The sequence below is a fragment of the Sorex fumeus genome, unplaced genomic scaffold (assembly GCF_029834395.1).
Source record: "Sorex fumeus unplaced genomic scaffold, SorFum_2.1 ptg000036l, whole genome shotgun sequence".
Taxonomy (NCBI): Eukaryota; Metazoa; Chordata; class Mammalia; order Eulipotyphla; family Soricidae; genus Sorex; species Sorex fumeus.
In genome coordinates this window covers 12450518-12465068 of record NW_026606093.1, presented here as the reverse complement: position 1 = coordinate 12465068, position 14551 = coordinate 12450518, and positions in this window count along the sequence as shown.

Genomic DNA, 14551 nt, shown 5'->3' with positions numbered 1-14551 from the left:
TCATCCCTCTGGGAGAGCCTGGGAAGCTACCAAGACTATACGACGCACACAGCAGTGCCTGGCAAGCTCCCCGTGAAGTATTCAATATGCCGAACACAGTAACAAGTCTCACAATAGAGACATTACTGGTGCCCAGTTGGGCAAATCAATGAACAACAGTGCTATCATGTTTTATCATTTTACGTTTTATCATTTCATATATGTGTGTGTGTGTGTGTATATATATACATATACACATATGTGGAGTGTTGGGTTATTTCCATGTATCTTAGCTATTACAGACAGGCAACAGACATAAATAAGCATGTGTCTTCAGATTCATTTTTTTGTTCTTCAGATAGAAAACTAAGAGTGAAATTCCTATGTCATATAAATAGATCTATTTTTAATTTTTTGAGATTTTCATACTGTTTTTCAAGAGGCTGAACAATTTACATACCCACCAACAACAGTGTATATGAGGTTCATTTTACTTCCCACTTCCAACAAGTTTTGCTTTGTGCCTTTTTGATAGAGTTCATTTTCAAAATGGTAAAGTGAATTATTTTTAAATTGAAAGAAAAATTCATTGCGCTTTTCTGACAAATTATAATGAGGTGTGTTGTTTTGTTAATGTGTTTGTTTAGATGGAACTCTTCTCCCCATTTTGGAAGGGCTTATTTGTTTTGTTGTTGATTTTTGTGAGTTATGTACCTTGACTATACAGTTTTTCAGATGTAGGGTGTGCAAATATTTTTTCCCATTCAGTAGAATGTCTTTATTTTAATGACAGTTATGCAGAATCTTAGTTACAGGTTTACTTTTAAATTTTTGCTTAATTTGTTTGGGGGCCACACCGAGTGGTGCTCAGGGCTTACTCCTGGCTCTGAGCTCAGGATCACACCTTGTGGACTTAGGGGACCATATGTGGTGTCAAGATCAGACCTGGATCAGTCACGTGCAAGGCGAGTGTCCTACCCACTCAGTTCTGTCACTCAGGCCCTTGAGGCTTATTTTTTATTTTTATTTTTTCTCTTGCCATTGAAGTCTAATGCTCAGACAACACTGAAAGTCGGAGATGACTGAAAGGGCCTGGGTTTGAGTCCCAGCACACATGGTCCTCTGAGCTTCATTGGTGGTGACCCCTGAAAGTTGTGGCCCCAAAATACACCAAAAAGTACCAATAATGTTAATATGGAGTGTTTTTCCTGTGTTATCTTCATTGTGGTTCTATTAATTAGGGTCTGCATTTATGTCTTTAATCCACTTAGAGTTAACTTGTGTTGGTGTAAGATCACTTGATTACTTGATATCCCTTACTCATCAATTTGCTCGAGCGGGCACCAGTAAGGTCTCCATTCATCCCTGTTGCATGCTAGCGTAGCCCAATGGCATCTGCTCATTCTAGGAACATGAAGAGCAAACCGATCATTCAGGGTCTTGACGAAGAAGTCTGACCATCTCGTAGGTGGGCATCCACACGATCTTTTGACATCCTGTGGAATCCAGTCAAGTAATGACTCTAGTCCAGTGGTTGTCTCTAAGTCTCATTACGTGTCAAGCCCATCTGATTTTCGATGCCTTGGCAAATGAGACCTTGTCTGGGCCGGGTGCTGTTTGCTTCTTTACTGACGAAATGGCGTGTCGGATTTCGGAAGGGAGAACGTTGGGAACGACATATCCATCCTGTGGAATTTGGTATGTCGGCAAGTGGACATGGCTATCGAAGAGATTTGAGTAGAAGTCATGGATAATCTTCTCCATTGCCGTTCTGGAGGATGTGATGGATCCATCAGGACGTTGGAGGGCAGTCATCTTGGTCTTATAGTTGGCGAAGGACAGGTGGGCGTTACGAATACTTTTCCCGGCTTCTGCCACATCTACCAGTACTTCTGCTCTTCTCTCTTTGAGGTCTTCCTTGATCGCATCTCTGCACTGCTTTGCGAGCTCGGACGTTAGCTTGCGGTTGCCTGAGGCATGCGCCAAACCACGCTGGCGAATTAGCTCAAGAGTTTTCGAAGATAGGCGACTTTTTGTGGCTATCTCTCTCTTGGCGTTCCTCGCACATTCATGGAGGTGCTGAACCAGTCGATCGTATTCCTTGTCAATGTTGTCAACAATGGCATCTTCCCATGTTGCCGCAATAGTACCAAAGAGTTCCCAGTTGGTGGTCGTTCTGGGAGTTCTCTTTTTGAACTTTGCAGCCCTTTCTCCCCGCTCTGTGAAGTAGAATTTTGCACGAAGGAGACGGTGGTCCGATCCCGTTCGAAATTTTGGGACAACAGCGACATCAGTCAGGCAAAACCGTCGATTGCATATGATGTGGTCTATTTCGTTGTGGAATCGTCCACCGGGAGACTCCCATGTCCATCGTTTAGATTCTGCCTTCTGGAACTGTGAGTTACCATGAATGGTCTTGGTCGACATGATGAACTCAGACAGTCTCTCACCCTGTTCGTTCCATTCTAGGCCACCTCCGCTTTGCTGATGACATTGTTTTAATAACACCAAACATCAGCCAAGCGGCACAAATGCTGGCCGACTTTGACCGTGAGTGTGGAAAGGTAGGACTACAGCTGAATCTTACGAAGACAATGTTTATGAGAAACAGCCTTGTTCCTGACGCCCCATTCGCTCTCAATGGAACGACCATCTCCGAATGCAACAGCTATGTGTACCTAGGTCGAGAGGTCAACATGACAAATGACCTGGCACCCGAGCTGCGCAGGAGGAAGAGAGCGGCTTGGAACGCCTTCAAGAACGTCGAAGAAATAGCTAAGAGGACGAAGAACCTCCGGCTCCGGGCACATCTCTTTGATTCCACTGTTCTTCCTGCATTAACATATGCCTCAGAGACCTGGTCCCTACGCAAACAAGATGAGAACGCCATTCAGGTCTCCCAAAGAAGAATAGAAAGAGCTATGCTTGGAATATCACGTTTCACTCAAATGAGAGAACGAATCCGGAGTTCTGACATCCGTCGACGATCAAGGATCAGGGACGCTGTCTCATTTGCCAAGGTGTCGAAAATCAGATGGGCTGGTCACGTAATGAGATTTAAAGACGACCGTTGGACTAGAGCTGTTACTGATTGGATTCCACGGGATGTCAAGAGACCGCGTGGCCGCCCACCTACCAGATGGTCAGACTTCTTTGTCAAGGTCATGAACGATCGGTTTGAGGCCCTCCATGTTCCCGGAGCGAAGAGATGCCATTGGGCTACACTAGCACGCGACAGGGACAAATGGAGACGTTACTGGCGCCCGCTCGAGCAAATCGACGACTAACGGGAAGTTAAGTGATTAAGTGATTAAGTGGCAAATGAGACAGCATCCCTGATTCTTGAGTGCTGACAGAGATCAGAACTCCGGATTCTATCTCTCATTTGAGTGAATCATGATATTCCAAGCATAGCTCTTTCGATTCCTCTTTGAGAGACCCGAATAGCGTTCTCATCCTGTTTGCGTAGGGCCCAGGTCTCTGAGGCACATGTTAATGCAGGAAGAACAGTGGAATTGAAGAGACGTGCTCGGAGCTGGAGGTTCTTTGTCCTCTTAGCTATTTCTCAACGCTCTTGAAGGCATTCAAAGCCACTCTCTTCCTCCTGTGCAACTCAGGTGCCAGGTCATTTGTCATGTTGACTTCTCGACCTAGGTACACATAACTCTTGCATTTGGAGATGGTCATTCCGTTGAGAGTGAATGGAACATCAGGAACAAGACTGTTTCTCATGAACATTGTGAGATTCAGCTGTAATCCAACCTTTCCACACTCATGGTCAAAGTCAGTCAGCATTTGTGCAGCTTGGCTGATGTTCGGTGTTATTAGAACAATGCCATCAGCAAAGCGGAGGGAGTGTAGTTGCTGACCATCTATCTTCACTCCCATTCCTTCCCATTTCAGTCGTCGCATGACGTTCTCAAGGGTGACACTGAAGAGTTTCAGTGAAATAGTATCACCCTGCCGAACCCCTCTCTTGACATCGATGATCATTTATTTGTAGAATGGTTAGATCGTGATAGTGAATCCGTAATACAGCTCACAGAGGATCCTGATGTATTGAGTTTGAACGCCCTGATTGGTTAGGACTTTGATGACTGCTTCAGTCTCAAAAGAATCAAAGACCTTCTTTAAATTGATGAACGTTAGAGCAGCATCTTGAACTCCCGAGAAACCTCAATGAGCTTGGTTATCGTGTGGATATGGTCAATGGTGCTGAGTCCTTGGCTTGCCTGCATGGTTGTCCTTCATCTAGTGTTCTGCCAATCCTATTCAGGATGACTCGAGTGAACATCTTATAGATGACAGACAACAGGCAGATTGGGCGATAGTTGCCAATGTCGTGGATTTCTCCCTTGTATAGTAGTACAGTCCTGCTGGTTTTCCATTGGCACAGAACCTTGCATTCAGACAGGTAGCGTTAAGACAGTTAGGTTGGTGTAAGATAGTGGTCCAATTTCATTCTCTTGAAAGTGGTTATCCAACTAATTCAATTTATTTATTTTATTTTTTTCTTTTTGGGTCACATCCAGCGATGGGAACCCGGGTAGACTGCATGCCAGGCAATATCCTACCCACTGTACTACCACTCTGGCCCCTTAATTTATTAAAAAGAGATTTCTCTCTATTTTATGCTTTTAATGTCAGTAATTATAAATTGACTGTAGGTATTCTTTCATTGTAAATTAACTATGAGAATTTCATTCTTGGCTGCTTCCTTGAAGATTCCATTGGAGGGACTGGAGCAATAGCACAGCGGGGAGGGTTTTTTCCCTTGCACATGACTGACCCCCGGGTTTGATCTCTGGAATCCCATATGGTTCCCAAGCACCACCAGGAGTAATTCCTTAGTGCGGAGCCAGGAGTAACCCTTGTGCATCGCTGGGTGTGACCCCCCTCAAAAAAAAAGATTCTATTGGAATTTTGATGAGGATTGCATTGAATCTGTAATATTTTGGGTGGAGTGGTCATTTTAAAAACATTCTCCCAATCTCTAAACTCAGAATATCATTCCATCCCTTCAGTGTCTTCTTTCTATAGTAACTAGTTATTTTGTTTGTGGTGGGTTTTTTTGCTTTTTGGGTCACACTCAGTGGTGCATAGATGTTACTCCTACTCTTCTGTTGATTTGTAGGTGTCAATTCTTATAATGTAACTAAAAATGGTATTATTTCACTGTTTATCTTTTTTGTTCACTGTATATATAAATGAAACAGGTTTGTAAATTGTTTTTTTTTTAACCTTCCACTTTACTGTTTTTTTGTCTAATATTTTGTTTGTTTTGGGGTTTTACCCTGAAGTATTCAGGGTTTACGCTTGGATCTTCACTCAGATCACTCCTAGCACACAGCTGTGTCTGATCTAAGAGGAAAATCTTTTTTTTTTTTTTAACCATTGTGTATGGTGTAATCTGTGGAATTTTTATGTGGGCATTTCTATGATGAAGTGCCTTCTATCCCCATTTTTTTTTGTTGTTCTGTGCCATACTTAGTGAATTCAAGTCTCAATTCTGTGCTATGCTCAGGGATAACCTGGGGCGACCATATGCATATGTACACCATATTATCTTTCCTGCCCCAGGTGAACTGCAAGCAGGCAAATGCCTAGACTCCTGTGCTATTGCTCCAGCCCTTTCTAGCTCCATTGTGTTGAGAGTTTTTAATCTTGCCAGATTGTGTGGGTTGGAGAAGTCATATGGTGGGTACAGCACTTGCTTTGCACGTGGACAACTCAGCTTTGATTCTTGGCATCCTATATGGTTCCATTGAGCCCTGTCAGGAGTGACTCCTGAATATACTGTGTCTCACCCCCCACCCCCAAAAATGTTTTCTGAGCATCTGTTGATGATGTTTATCTTTTCTTACTGTATTCAAATACATAGTTTTAATTTACTCGTAGAATTATCCTTCATAAAGGTAAAGGTAAAGGCCCTCCCGTTGATCGTCGATTTGCTCGAGCGGGCCCAGTAACGTCTCCGTTGGAGACTTTGTTGTTACTGTGTCTGGCATATCGAATACTCTCGGTAGCTTGCCGGGCTCTCCGAGAGGGGCGGAGGAATCGAACTCGGGTCGGCCATGTTGGCCGCTTGTAAGGCGAACGCCCTACCGCTGTGCTATCGCACCAGCCCTCCTTCTTCCAGTGTCTTTTAAGGGCTGGAGCGATAGCACAGCGGTAGGGCGTTTGCCTTGCACGCAGCCAACATGGCCGACCCGAGTTCAATTCCTCCGCCCCTCTCGGAGAGCCCGGCAAGCTACCGAGAGTATCTCACCCGCACGGCAGAGCCTGGCAAGCTCCCTGTGACGTATTCGATATGCCAGACACAGTAACAACAAAATCTCCAATGGAGATGTTACTGGGCCCACTCGAGCAAATCGATTATCCTTCATGTATGTAATAAATCCCATTTTGTCATGTTTCATGATCCTTTACATGTACTGTTCTGTTTGCCACTACTTTGTTGAAGATTCTTGTGTGTGTATTTGTCTGTCTGTGTGTGCACACATGCTTGCATGCATGTTGTTATGGTAGTGTTGCCTCAAAGTTGGAACCTGACGCTTGATAAGGAAGTAATGAATTTAGATTGTTGATATTTTTCTTGTTCACTATTTTTTTTTTCTGATTTGATTCTTGTATTGCTATTAACTTTGGGTGGGGGCAGTATTTGGATAACACCTGGGTTATCCTGGCTGTGTGCTCAGTGCTCACTCCTGGCAGGGCTCAGGATCACAGGCAGTACCAGAGATTAGTATGCAAGGTAAGAGCTTCACCCACCGTATTATCTCTCCTGCCACTGAGCTTTGGTTTCTCTTTGGAGCTCAGTGAGGTCTTCTGTACACATTAGACAATTTGTGGACAGAGCTATAGTGCAGCAGGGAGGGCACTTGCTCTGCACCTGGCCAAGATAAGTTCGATCTCTGGCATCCTATATGATCCCCTGAGCAGTGCCAGGAGTGATCCCTGAGAGCAGAATCAGGAGTAAGCTGTGAGCACCGTCTGGTGTGCCCCCTCCCCAACCCCTCACATCAAAAAGTTGTATTTTGTTTTCTGATCTATCCCAGTGTCTGTTGATGTGTGAGTTCAGGCCATTGAATTTGTTGAAATCATTGCAATACAGGGCGATTGCCATTCTTCAGTACGGCTTCTGGGTGCTCAGAATTCCTGTTATACTTCTGTTATTCTCTTTCCTTGTACTTTAATACCTGCCTTTTTTGTAGCTGCTGAGTTACAGTTGACTTTTGTTCATTTTTTTCTAAGTATTGTGGTTGCTGTGAGGTTAACATCTAACATCATATCCGGTGGGGGCACGTGCATCACTGAGATTGTTTCTCTGGGGTTGGAGAGAGTTCAGTAAGCTGGAGTAAGGTCCTGGCCAGCCCCTGATACCATGTTGATCCCTTGAACGATGGAAGAAGCCACTGAACACTGCTGTGTGGTCCTCAAATCAAACCATATTCAATATATATATATATATTTCATTTCATTTTTTTTCATCATCCTGTTAATCATCGATTGCCTCGAGCAGGCCCCAGTAACGTCTCTTTCATCCTAGCCCTGAGATTATATTCACGGCTCTTTAGGAGAATGAGACCCATCATTGTTACTGGTATTTGGCATATTTGGTACGCCACGGGGAGTTTGCCAGACTCTGCCCTGTGGGCAGGCTACATTCGATAGCCTGCAAGTTTGTCTATATATAGATATATAGATATATATTGCTTTGAAGTTTTTTTTGGGTATTTTACATAGCTCTGTTCTAGGAGTTTTTTCCCCAAGATTTCTTTTTTTTTTTTTTTTTTTTTTTTTTTTTTTTTTTGCTTTTTGGGCCACACCTGGCGATGCTCAGGGGTTACTCCTGGCTTTGCACTCAGGAATCACTCCTGGTGGTGCTCGGGGGACCATATGGGATGCTGGGAATCGAACCTGGGTCGGCCTTATGCAAGGCAAACGCCCTACCTGCTGTGCTATTTCTCCAGCCCCTTCCCCAGGATTTCTTCTTATTTGGTTTGGCTGAGTTCCTCATGACCTCCATTAAGGCTGCTCTGGAGCAATACTAAAGCGGGTAGGGCATTTGCCTTGCACGCAGCCAACATGGCCGACCTGAGTTCGATTCCTCCGCCCCTCTTGGAGAGCCCAGCAAGCTACCAAGAGTGTCTTGCCCACACGGCAAAGCCTGGCAAGCTACCTGTGACATATGCCAAACACAGGAACAACAAAGTCTCACAATGGAGACGTTACTGGGCTCACTCCAGCAAATCGATGAACAACGGGAGGACAGTGACAGTGAGAGGGCCTAGGTAGTGATCAGGGGCTTCCGTGCTCCAGTTCCTGGAGGCTGAAGTGACAGCACAGCTCAGACGCTTCCCCCGGAGGAAGCCCTGAGCACAGCCGGGTGTGGCCCCCAAGCTAAAGACCGTGCCAGCAGCTCCAGGGCCAGAGTCAGCAGGCCTGGATAGTGAGTTGCCAGTGCCCGCCAGAATTGTGCTTGTGGCTGTCTAGCATCAGCTGTGACACTCCAGGCAGGCAGACTGGGGTGGCAACCAGAGAACCTGGCAGCTGCCAAGGTGCCAACATCTCTTCGTGGGTCCCCCCTGGAAGTCCGTGTTACAGTAACCATGAGGAAAGACTCAGGCCTCAGTTCCATTAGTGACTGAGCTGACGGGAGGTGGTAGCTCACCCCTTGTTGGGGCCTCCATGCCGGTTAGCTGGTCTTAGGGTTGCATGGAAACTGGCAGAATGTGAATGCAGGTGTGCTTTTCTACCTGAAAAAAGCATTCTTTTTTTTTTTCCTTAAATTTTTATTAGTGAAACACCATGAGGTACAGTTGTAGACTTACAAATTTTTGTGCTTGGGTTTCAGTTATACAATGATCGAATACCCATCCCTCCACCAGTGGCCATTCTCCACCACTACCAGTCCCAGTATCCCTCCCACTCCCCTTCCCCCCATCCCACCCTACTTCTGTGGCAGGGCATTCCTTTTGTTATCTCCTTTTGAGTGCTGTGGTTTGCAAAAGAGGCATTGAGTGGCAATCATGTTCGGTCTATAGTCTACGCTCATCATGCATCTCCCATCCTGAGAGGAGCCTCCCAACACCCTTTATTTGGTGCTCCCTTCTCTATCTGAGCTGCCTGGAAAAAGCATTCTTGAGAGTTGTTCTCTGCCCCCAGCTTGCTTAGTTATTTGCCAGGTGGAGTTTTGCAGGGTTTGGACTCAGTGTCCGCTAGTATTGAGGGAGGATCACCATTAGGAAGGCGCCCAGAAGTCACCAAAATGAAGTGTGTGGGCATGGCCAACCCGGGCTTATCCTTCATGGTTTCCTGCCTCTCATTTCCATCCTCTTAAGTTTAGGGTAAAGGATTACGACTGGAGTGCAGAGTATATGGCAGAATACTGACCGTGCCACTAGAATGATGTTCTGCACCTATGAAATCTCTTCCTGGGACTGGAGCAATAGCACAGCAGGGAGGGCATTTGCCTTGCACGCGGCTGACCCGGGTTCGATTCCCAGCATCCCATATAGTCCCCCAAGCGATGCCAAGAATGATTCCTGAGTGCAGAGCCAGGAGCAACCCCTGAGTATCGCTGGGTGTAACCCCAAAAAGAAAAAAAAAACCCATAATTTCTCATTCTTTGTTTTGTTTCGGGGTTTCTCCTAGCTTCGTACAGAGGAATTACTCTTGGCAGTGTTTGGGGAACCATATGGGATGCTGGGGATCCAACCCAGGCCACGTGCACGGCAAGTGCCTTCCCTACGGTAGTATCTCTCTACCCCCGTCACACAGTTTTCAGTAGCATTAGTTTGAAGTCAAGCACCATGATGCCTCAATGTTTTTCTCTTCCTTAGAATTCATTATTTTGAGTCTATATAAATGTGTTTGTATTTCTTTCTTTACAAAATTACAAAATGTCATTGGAAATTTTGGTGATATGATTTTTCAATTCTGGGGTCCAAAGAGATAATATAGCAGGTAAAGTGCCTGTCTTGCATGCAGCCAATCCAAGTTTTATATGCAGCAACATATTTAGTCCCCCGAGCTTCGCAAATAGTGATCCCTGAGCACAGAACAAAGAGGAAGCCCTGAGCACCACTGGGTGTTGCCCCAAAACAAAGTTTTTCCAATTCTGTTTAGAGTACATTGAGGAGACTCAGTACTAGGTGGAAGGATCACTTGTACGCTTTCTGTAGAGGAATTTGAGAATAAGTATAAAGAGCCTTAAGAAGACTCCTAGTAAGTCTGCTCCACGGCTTGGAAGCCGGCAGCATATGCTGGGGGGAAAAGCAGCTCAGATAGACAAGGGAACGCCAAATAAAGGATGTTTGGAGGACTTGCTCGGGATGCGAGATGCATGCTGAAAGTAGACTATAGAGCGAACACGATGGCTACTCAATACCTCTATTGCAAACCACAATACCCTAAAGGAAAGGGAGAGCAAAAGGGAATGCCCTGCCAGAGAGGTGGAACGGGGTGGGAGGGGATGCGTTGGTGGGGTGGGAGGGATACTGGGATCAATGGTGGTGGAGAATGGGCACTGGTGGAGGGATGGGTATTCGATAATTGTATAACTGAAACCCAAGCACGAAAGTTTCTAAGTCTACAACTGTACCTCATGGTGTTTCACTAAAAAAAAATTTTAAAAATACAAAATGCTATAAACTTAAAAAAAAAAAAAGAAGGCTCCTAGTATTCAATAGAATTGAGCTGGGAGGAGATGGTTAAATTAAACTATAGATCATTCAAACAAAGGCAATTTACCGCAATTTGAAATGTTTTCAGTGTTTTTGGTGAGCTAGGAAAATATTAAGTGTATTAAAATGGGGTACAACTATGTACAATATTTCAACATTTTTTAAAAGGGCAAAAACCAGAAATGTATTAATTAGGAATTTTTTTAAATATCACAAAATTGTGGTCATTATGTTTTTATCTGGTCCCCAAGTAACTCACAGTAAATAAGAGATAAATGATCAGGAGAAAAATGCTTTTTAGAAATTTCAGTCTTCATTGGTGCAAGAGGGTCAAGCAAGGATTTGGAGACTTTCCTGCGGGCTGGAGAGTCACCACCTTGTCATTCGGGACCTATCCTGCAGTTTCAGTTTGAGTTTTATCTATGACAGACGTGATGGCTGTCACCCAGCATCCTGCGAATTGCTAAGCTTGGTGCTGGTCTGTACAGTCAACCCCTGAGCAAACTCTTCAGTCATAAGGTAATGAACATCTTCCCCACCCTCCCTTTTACCTCTCTATATTCCTATATTCCTTCTAGCTCAGAGCACTAGAGAAGATAACCCACAGCAGCTAGCGCAGCTAGACTTTTTTTTTTTTTTTTCCGGAGGAAGGCACGCTGGGAAGTACTCCTGGCTCTGTACTCCGGAATCACTCCTGGAGGCCTGAGGGACCATGTGGGATGCTGGAGAATGAACCCAGGTCAGCTGCATACAAGACAAGTGCCCACTGTAGTCTCTCTCTCCAGTCCCTGCTCAGTAGCCTTGGCTTTAAAGTTTGGGAAGTACAGCACAGCATCGACATCGTAAGTTTGGGAAATACAGCACAGCATCGATATCTTGAGAGTGTTATTACACTTCTCTGACTGAGAATGGCCTAATAAAAGGAGTTGTCCAACTTCCCTCTTCTAGGACAAAATTACTTAATAGAAGTGCAAGTTGGAATTTGCACTTATGAAGAATTTTGCCTTCATAATCTAAACTGATTTTCTTACTTTCTCTTCTTAGATAACGAAAGAAATGAAATTTACTTAAGCAGTGATTTGTAATTGAGCTGCATGGTTAGGGTCACAGAGAACCTTTTTTTCATAAAAGGGGAATGCAGAGCCAGGAGTAAGCCCTGAAAACTGCAAGGCATGGTTTCCACAGTCCCCTACCCAAATGGCAATAAGGGGTGATAGGTGTACTGCAACCATGTCACTTGCAAGTATTAATCCCTAGCACAGCAAAACAAAGTATAAACAAAATAACCCAACATTAATAAAATTAAAAAATGGGGCCCAGATCAAGATGGGTTAACATTAAAATGAACAGGAGCACGTGATTTGCATGCAGGAGGCCTGGGTTTGATCCTGAGCACCTACAGGTGCGTCTCAAAAAACACAAACATAAAGTTAAAAAAGGCAGTATATAGGCTCACCCAAAACTAATTTAATCAGTCTCTTGGTGTGGGATCATTTAAAATCTCCCCAGGTGGAATCTAATGGCAGCCAAGTAGCAGAGCTCTCTGTGTCTTCCTAGCACCCCTGCAGATCACAGCTGTTCTGTAGAACAACACAATTACATCAGTTTGTCTTGAAAGTATTTGGATTCTATCCCTGCTCTCAGGAGGAGATGGCAGCACCTGATATTTAGAACAGCCTCCCTCCCCCTCCCCACCACACATACTTTTTAAAAACTTGTGTTCAAATTCTAATCTATCTTATCGATTAAGCAGATGAGATCTCAAATATTTGACCATTTCCAAGGTGCAATCAGCCTTGTAAGAACCTGGGCATGTTATGTATGCTAATTCAACAGGTTTTTATTTGCCTACTTGCCTGAACAAATTAGATACTTTCAAAATTATCATGGAAACGTGATTTTTTCTAAATCATCTCAGAATTCTTTATTTTTTTTTAAATAAAGATAGCATACCTGCCTTAGCTATGGCAAGTACTTTACCCATCTCCATAGCAGTGGCCGACATTGAGCAGTTTTCTGTGGGCTCTCCTCACTTACAGTCTCTTAGTTTTCTTAACAACCTTGAGAAATGGGTGCTAGTATTACTGTCCCAAGACCTTCAGCTGGGAATGGTGAGATCTCACAGAGAGGCTGAGCACCAAGCCTGTGCTCGTCAGCACCTCAGTCCTCCCTCTGCATCCCACAGCTTGCCCGGTGAGGTTCGTCCCCAGTCAACGGCATCTGTATTTCTAGACCCAGTACTCTCCCCTCAAGAGAGATCTCATCCGCAAGTCAACTAGAACAGCCCTGCAAGGGATCACTCTTTCTAATTTCTTTTTTAAATTTTTATTAGTGACAAACCAAGAGGTACAGTTGTAGACTTAGAAATTTTTGTGCTTGGGTTTCAATTATACAATGATTAAGTACCCATCCCTCCACCAATGCCCATTTTCCACCACCATGGATCCCAGTATCCCTCCTACCCCCCATCCCCCACCCCTGTCCCCCCCTGCCTCTGTGACAGGGCATTCCCTTTTGTTCTCTCTCTCCTTTTGGGTGCTGTGGTTTGCAAAAGAGGCATCACTTTTCTAATTTTGTCTTCCAGTTCATCCTGAATATTAATCAATCAGTGTAACTAACATTAATACTTTGCCGAGCAATGAAATTTCATATGCCACCCTGCCTGAAAACTTTTTACGGCAAAACTCCTTCAAACAAAATCTCAAAACTAATATTTTTTTTTTTTTAGGTGACACCTGGTGATGCTCAGGAGTTACTCCAAATACCTTTTAACAGATCTGCTCAGGCTGAGGATGATTTAAAATTATCATTGTAACATGGCTTTTTCGAAATCATCTCAGAAGTCTTTAAAGATAGCATGCCGGCCTTAGCTGTGGCAAGTACTTTACTGTGTAGAGTATGTTGCCTCTTCCCCACCCAACTTCATTTGAGGCATCTCTGATGTCTTTCTAGAATTTCTCAACACCTAATTGGAGTATTTGCTTTGTAAACTTTTTTAGGCTGCTGGCAGTATCTAGCTAGTCTGAGATTGTTCTACGGCTAAATAAATGCTCAACAGAAATGCAGGCTCAAGTGCACCAAAAGACAAGGATAGAAATGTTGATATAATCATTTGTTATGGTTCCAAATTGGAAACAACCCAAATGCTATCAACGTTGCAATATTTTTCCCAATGAAAATAAAAGAACTATTGCTTCTTGTAAAGAGATAGATAAATCTTAAGACCAAGTGACAATGACAGAAACCAGGGTCAATCCAACATTGGAGAGCCCGGCAAGCTACCGGGAGTATCTCGCCCGCGGGCAGAGCCTGGCAAGCTCCCCGTGACGTATTTGATATGCCAGACACAGTAACAACAAAGTCTCCAATGGAGATGTTACTGGGCCTGCTCGAGCAAATCGTTGTATTTCTATATGTTCAAAAAATAGACAAAACTAGTATAGTGGGTAGGTGTTGGCCTTACACTTGGCCAACCCGGTTTGATCCCTGTTACCCCATCTTGTTCCCTGAGACTGCCAGGAGTGACCCCTGAGCACAGAGCCGAAGGAAGCCTTGCAGACAAAACTACGAAATAGCATATGAGATTACTGCATAGGTTATTCAAAACAAACAAAACCAAACACTCCCCCTCCCCCTCCAAGAGTATGGGATCTGCCTCAAGTGGCAAAAACTTGCCTAGTCATATGTCTCGCCTTGAGTTAGAGCCTTGGCAAATCATGCCCACCCAGCAGAGACCAGCATGGCTCCAATGAAATACAAACATATAGGAGAGGAATTCTTCAAAATCAAGACGCTAGAGCAGAGAAACGGCATAAGGTGTTTGCCTTCCATAGGGAGGATCTGCTTGGATCCCTGGCACTGCATATGGTCCCCTCTGAGCACTG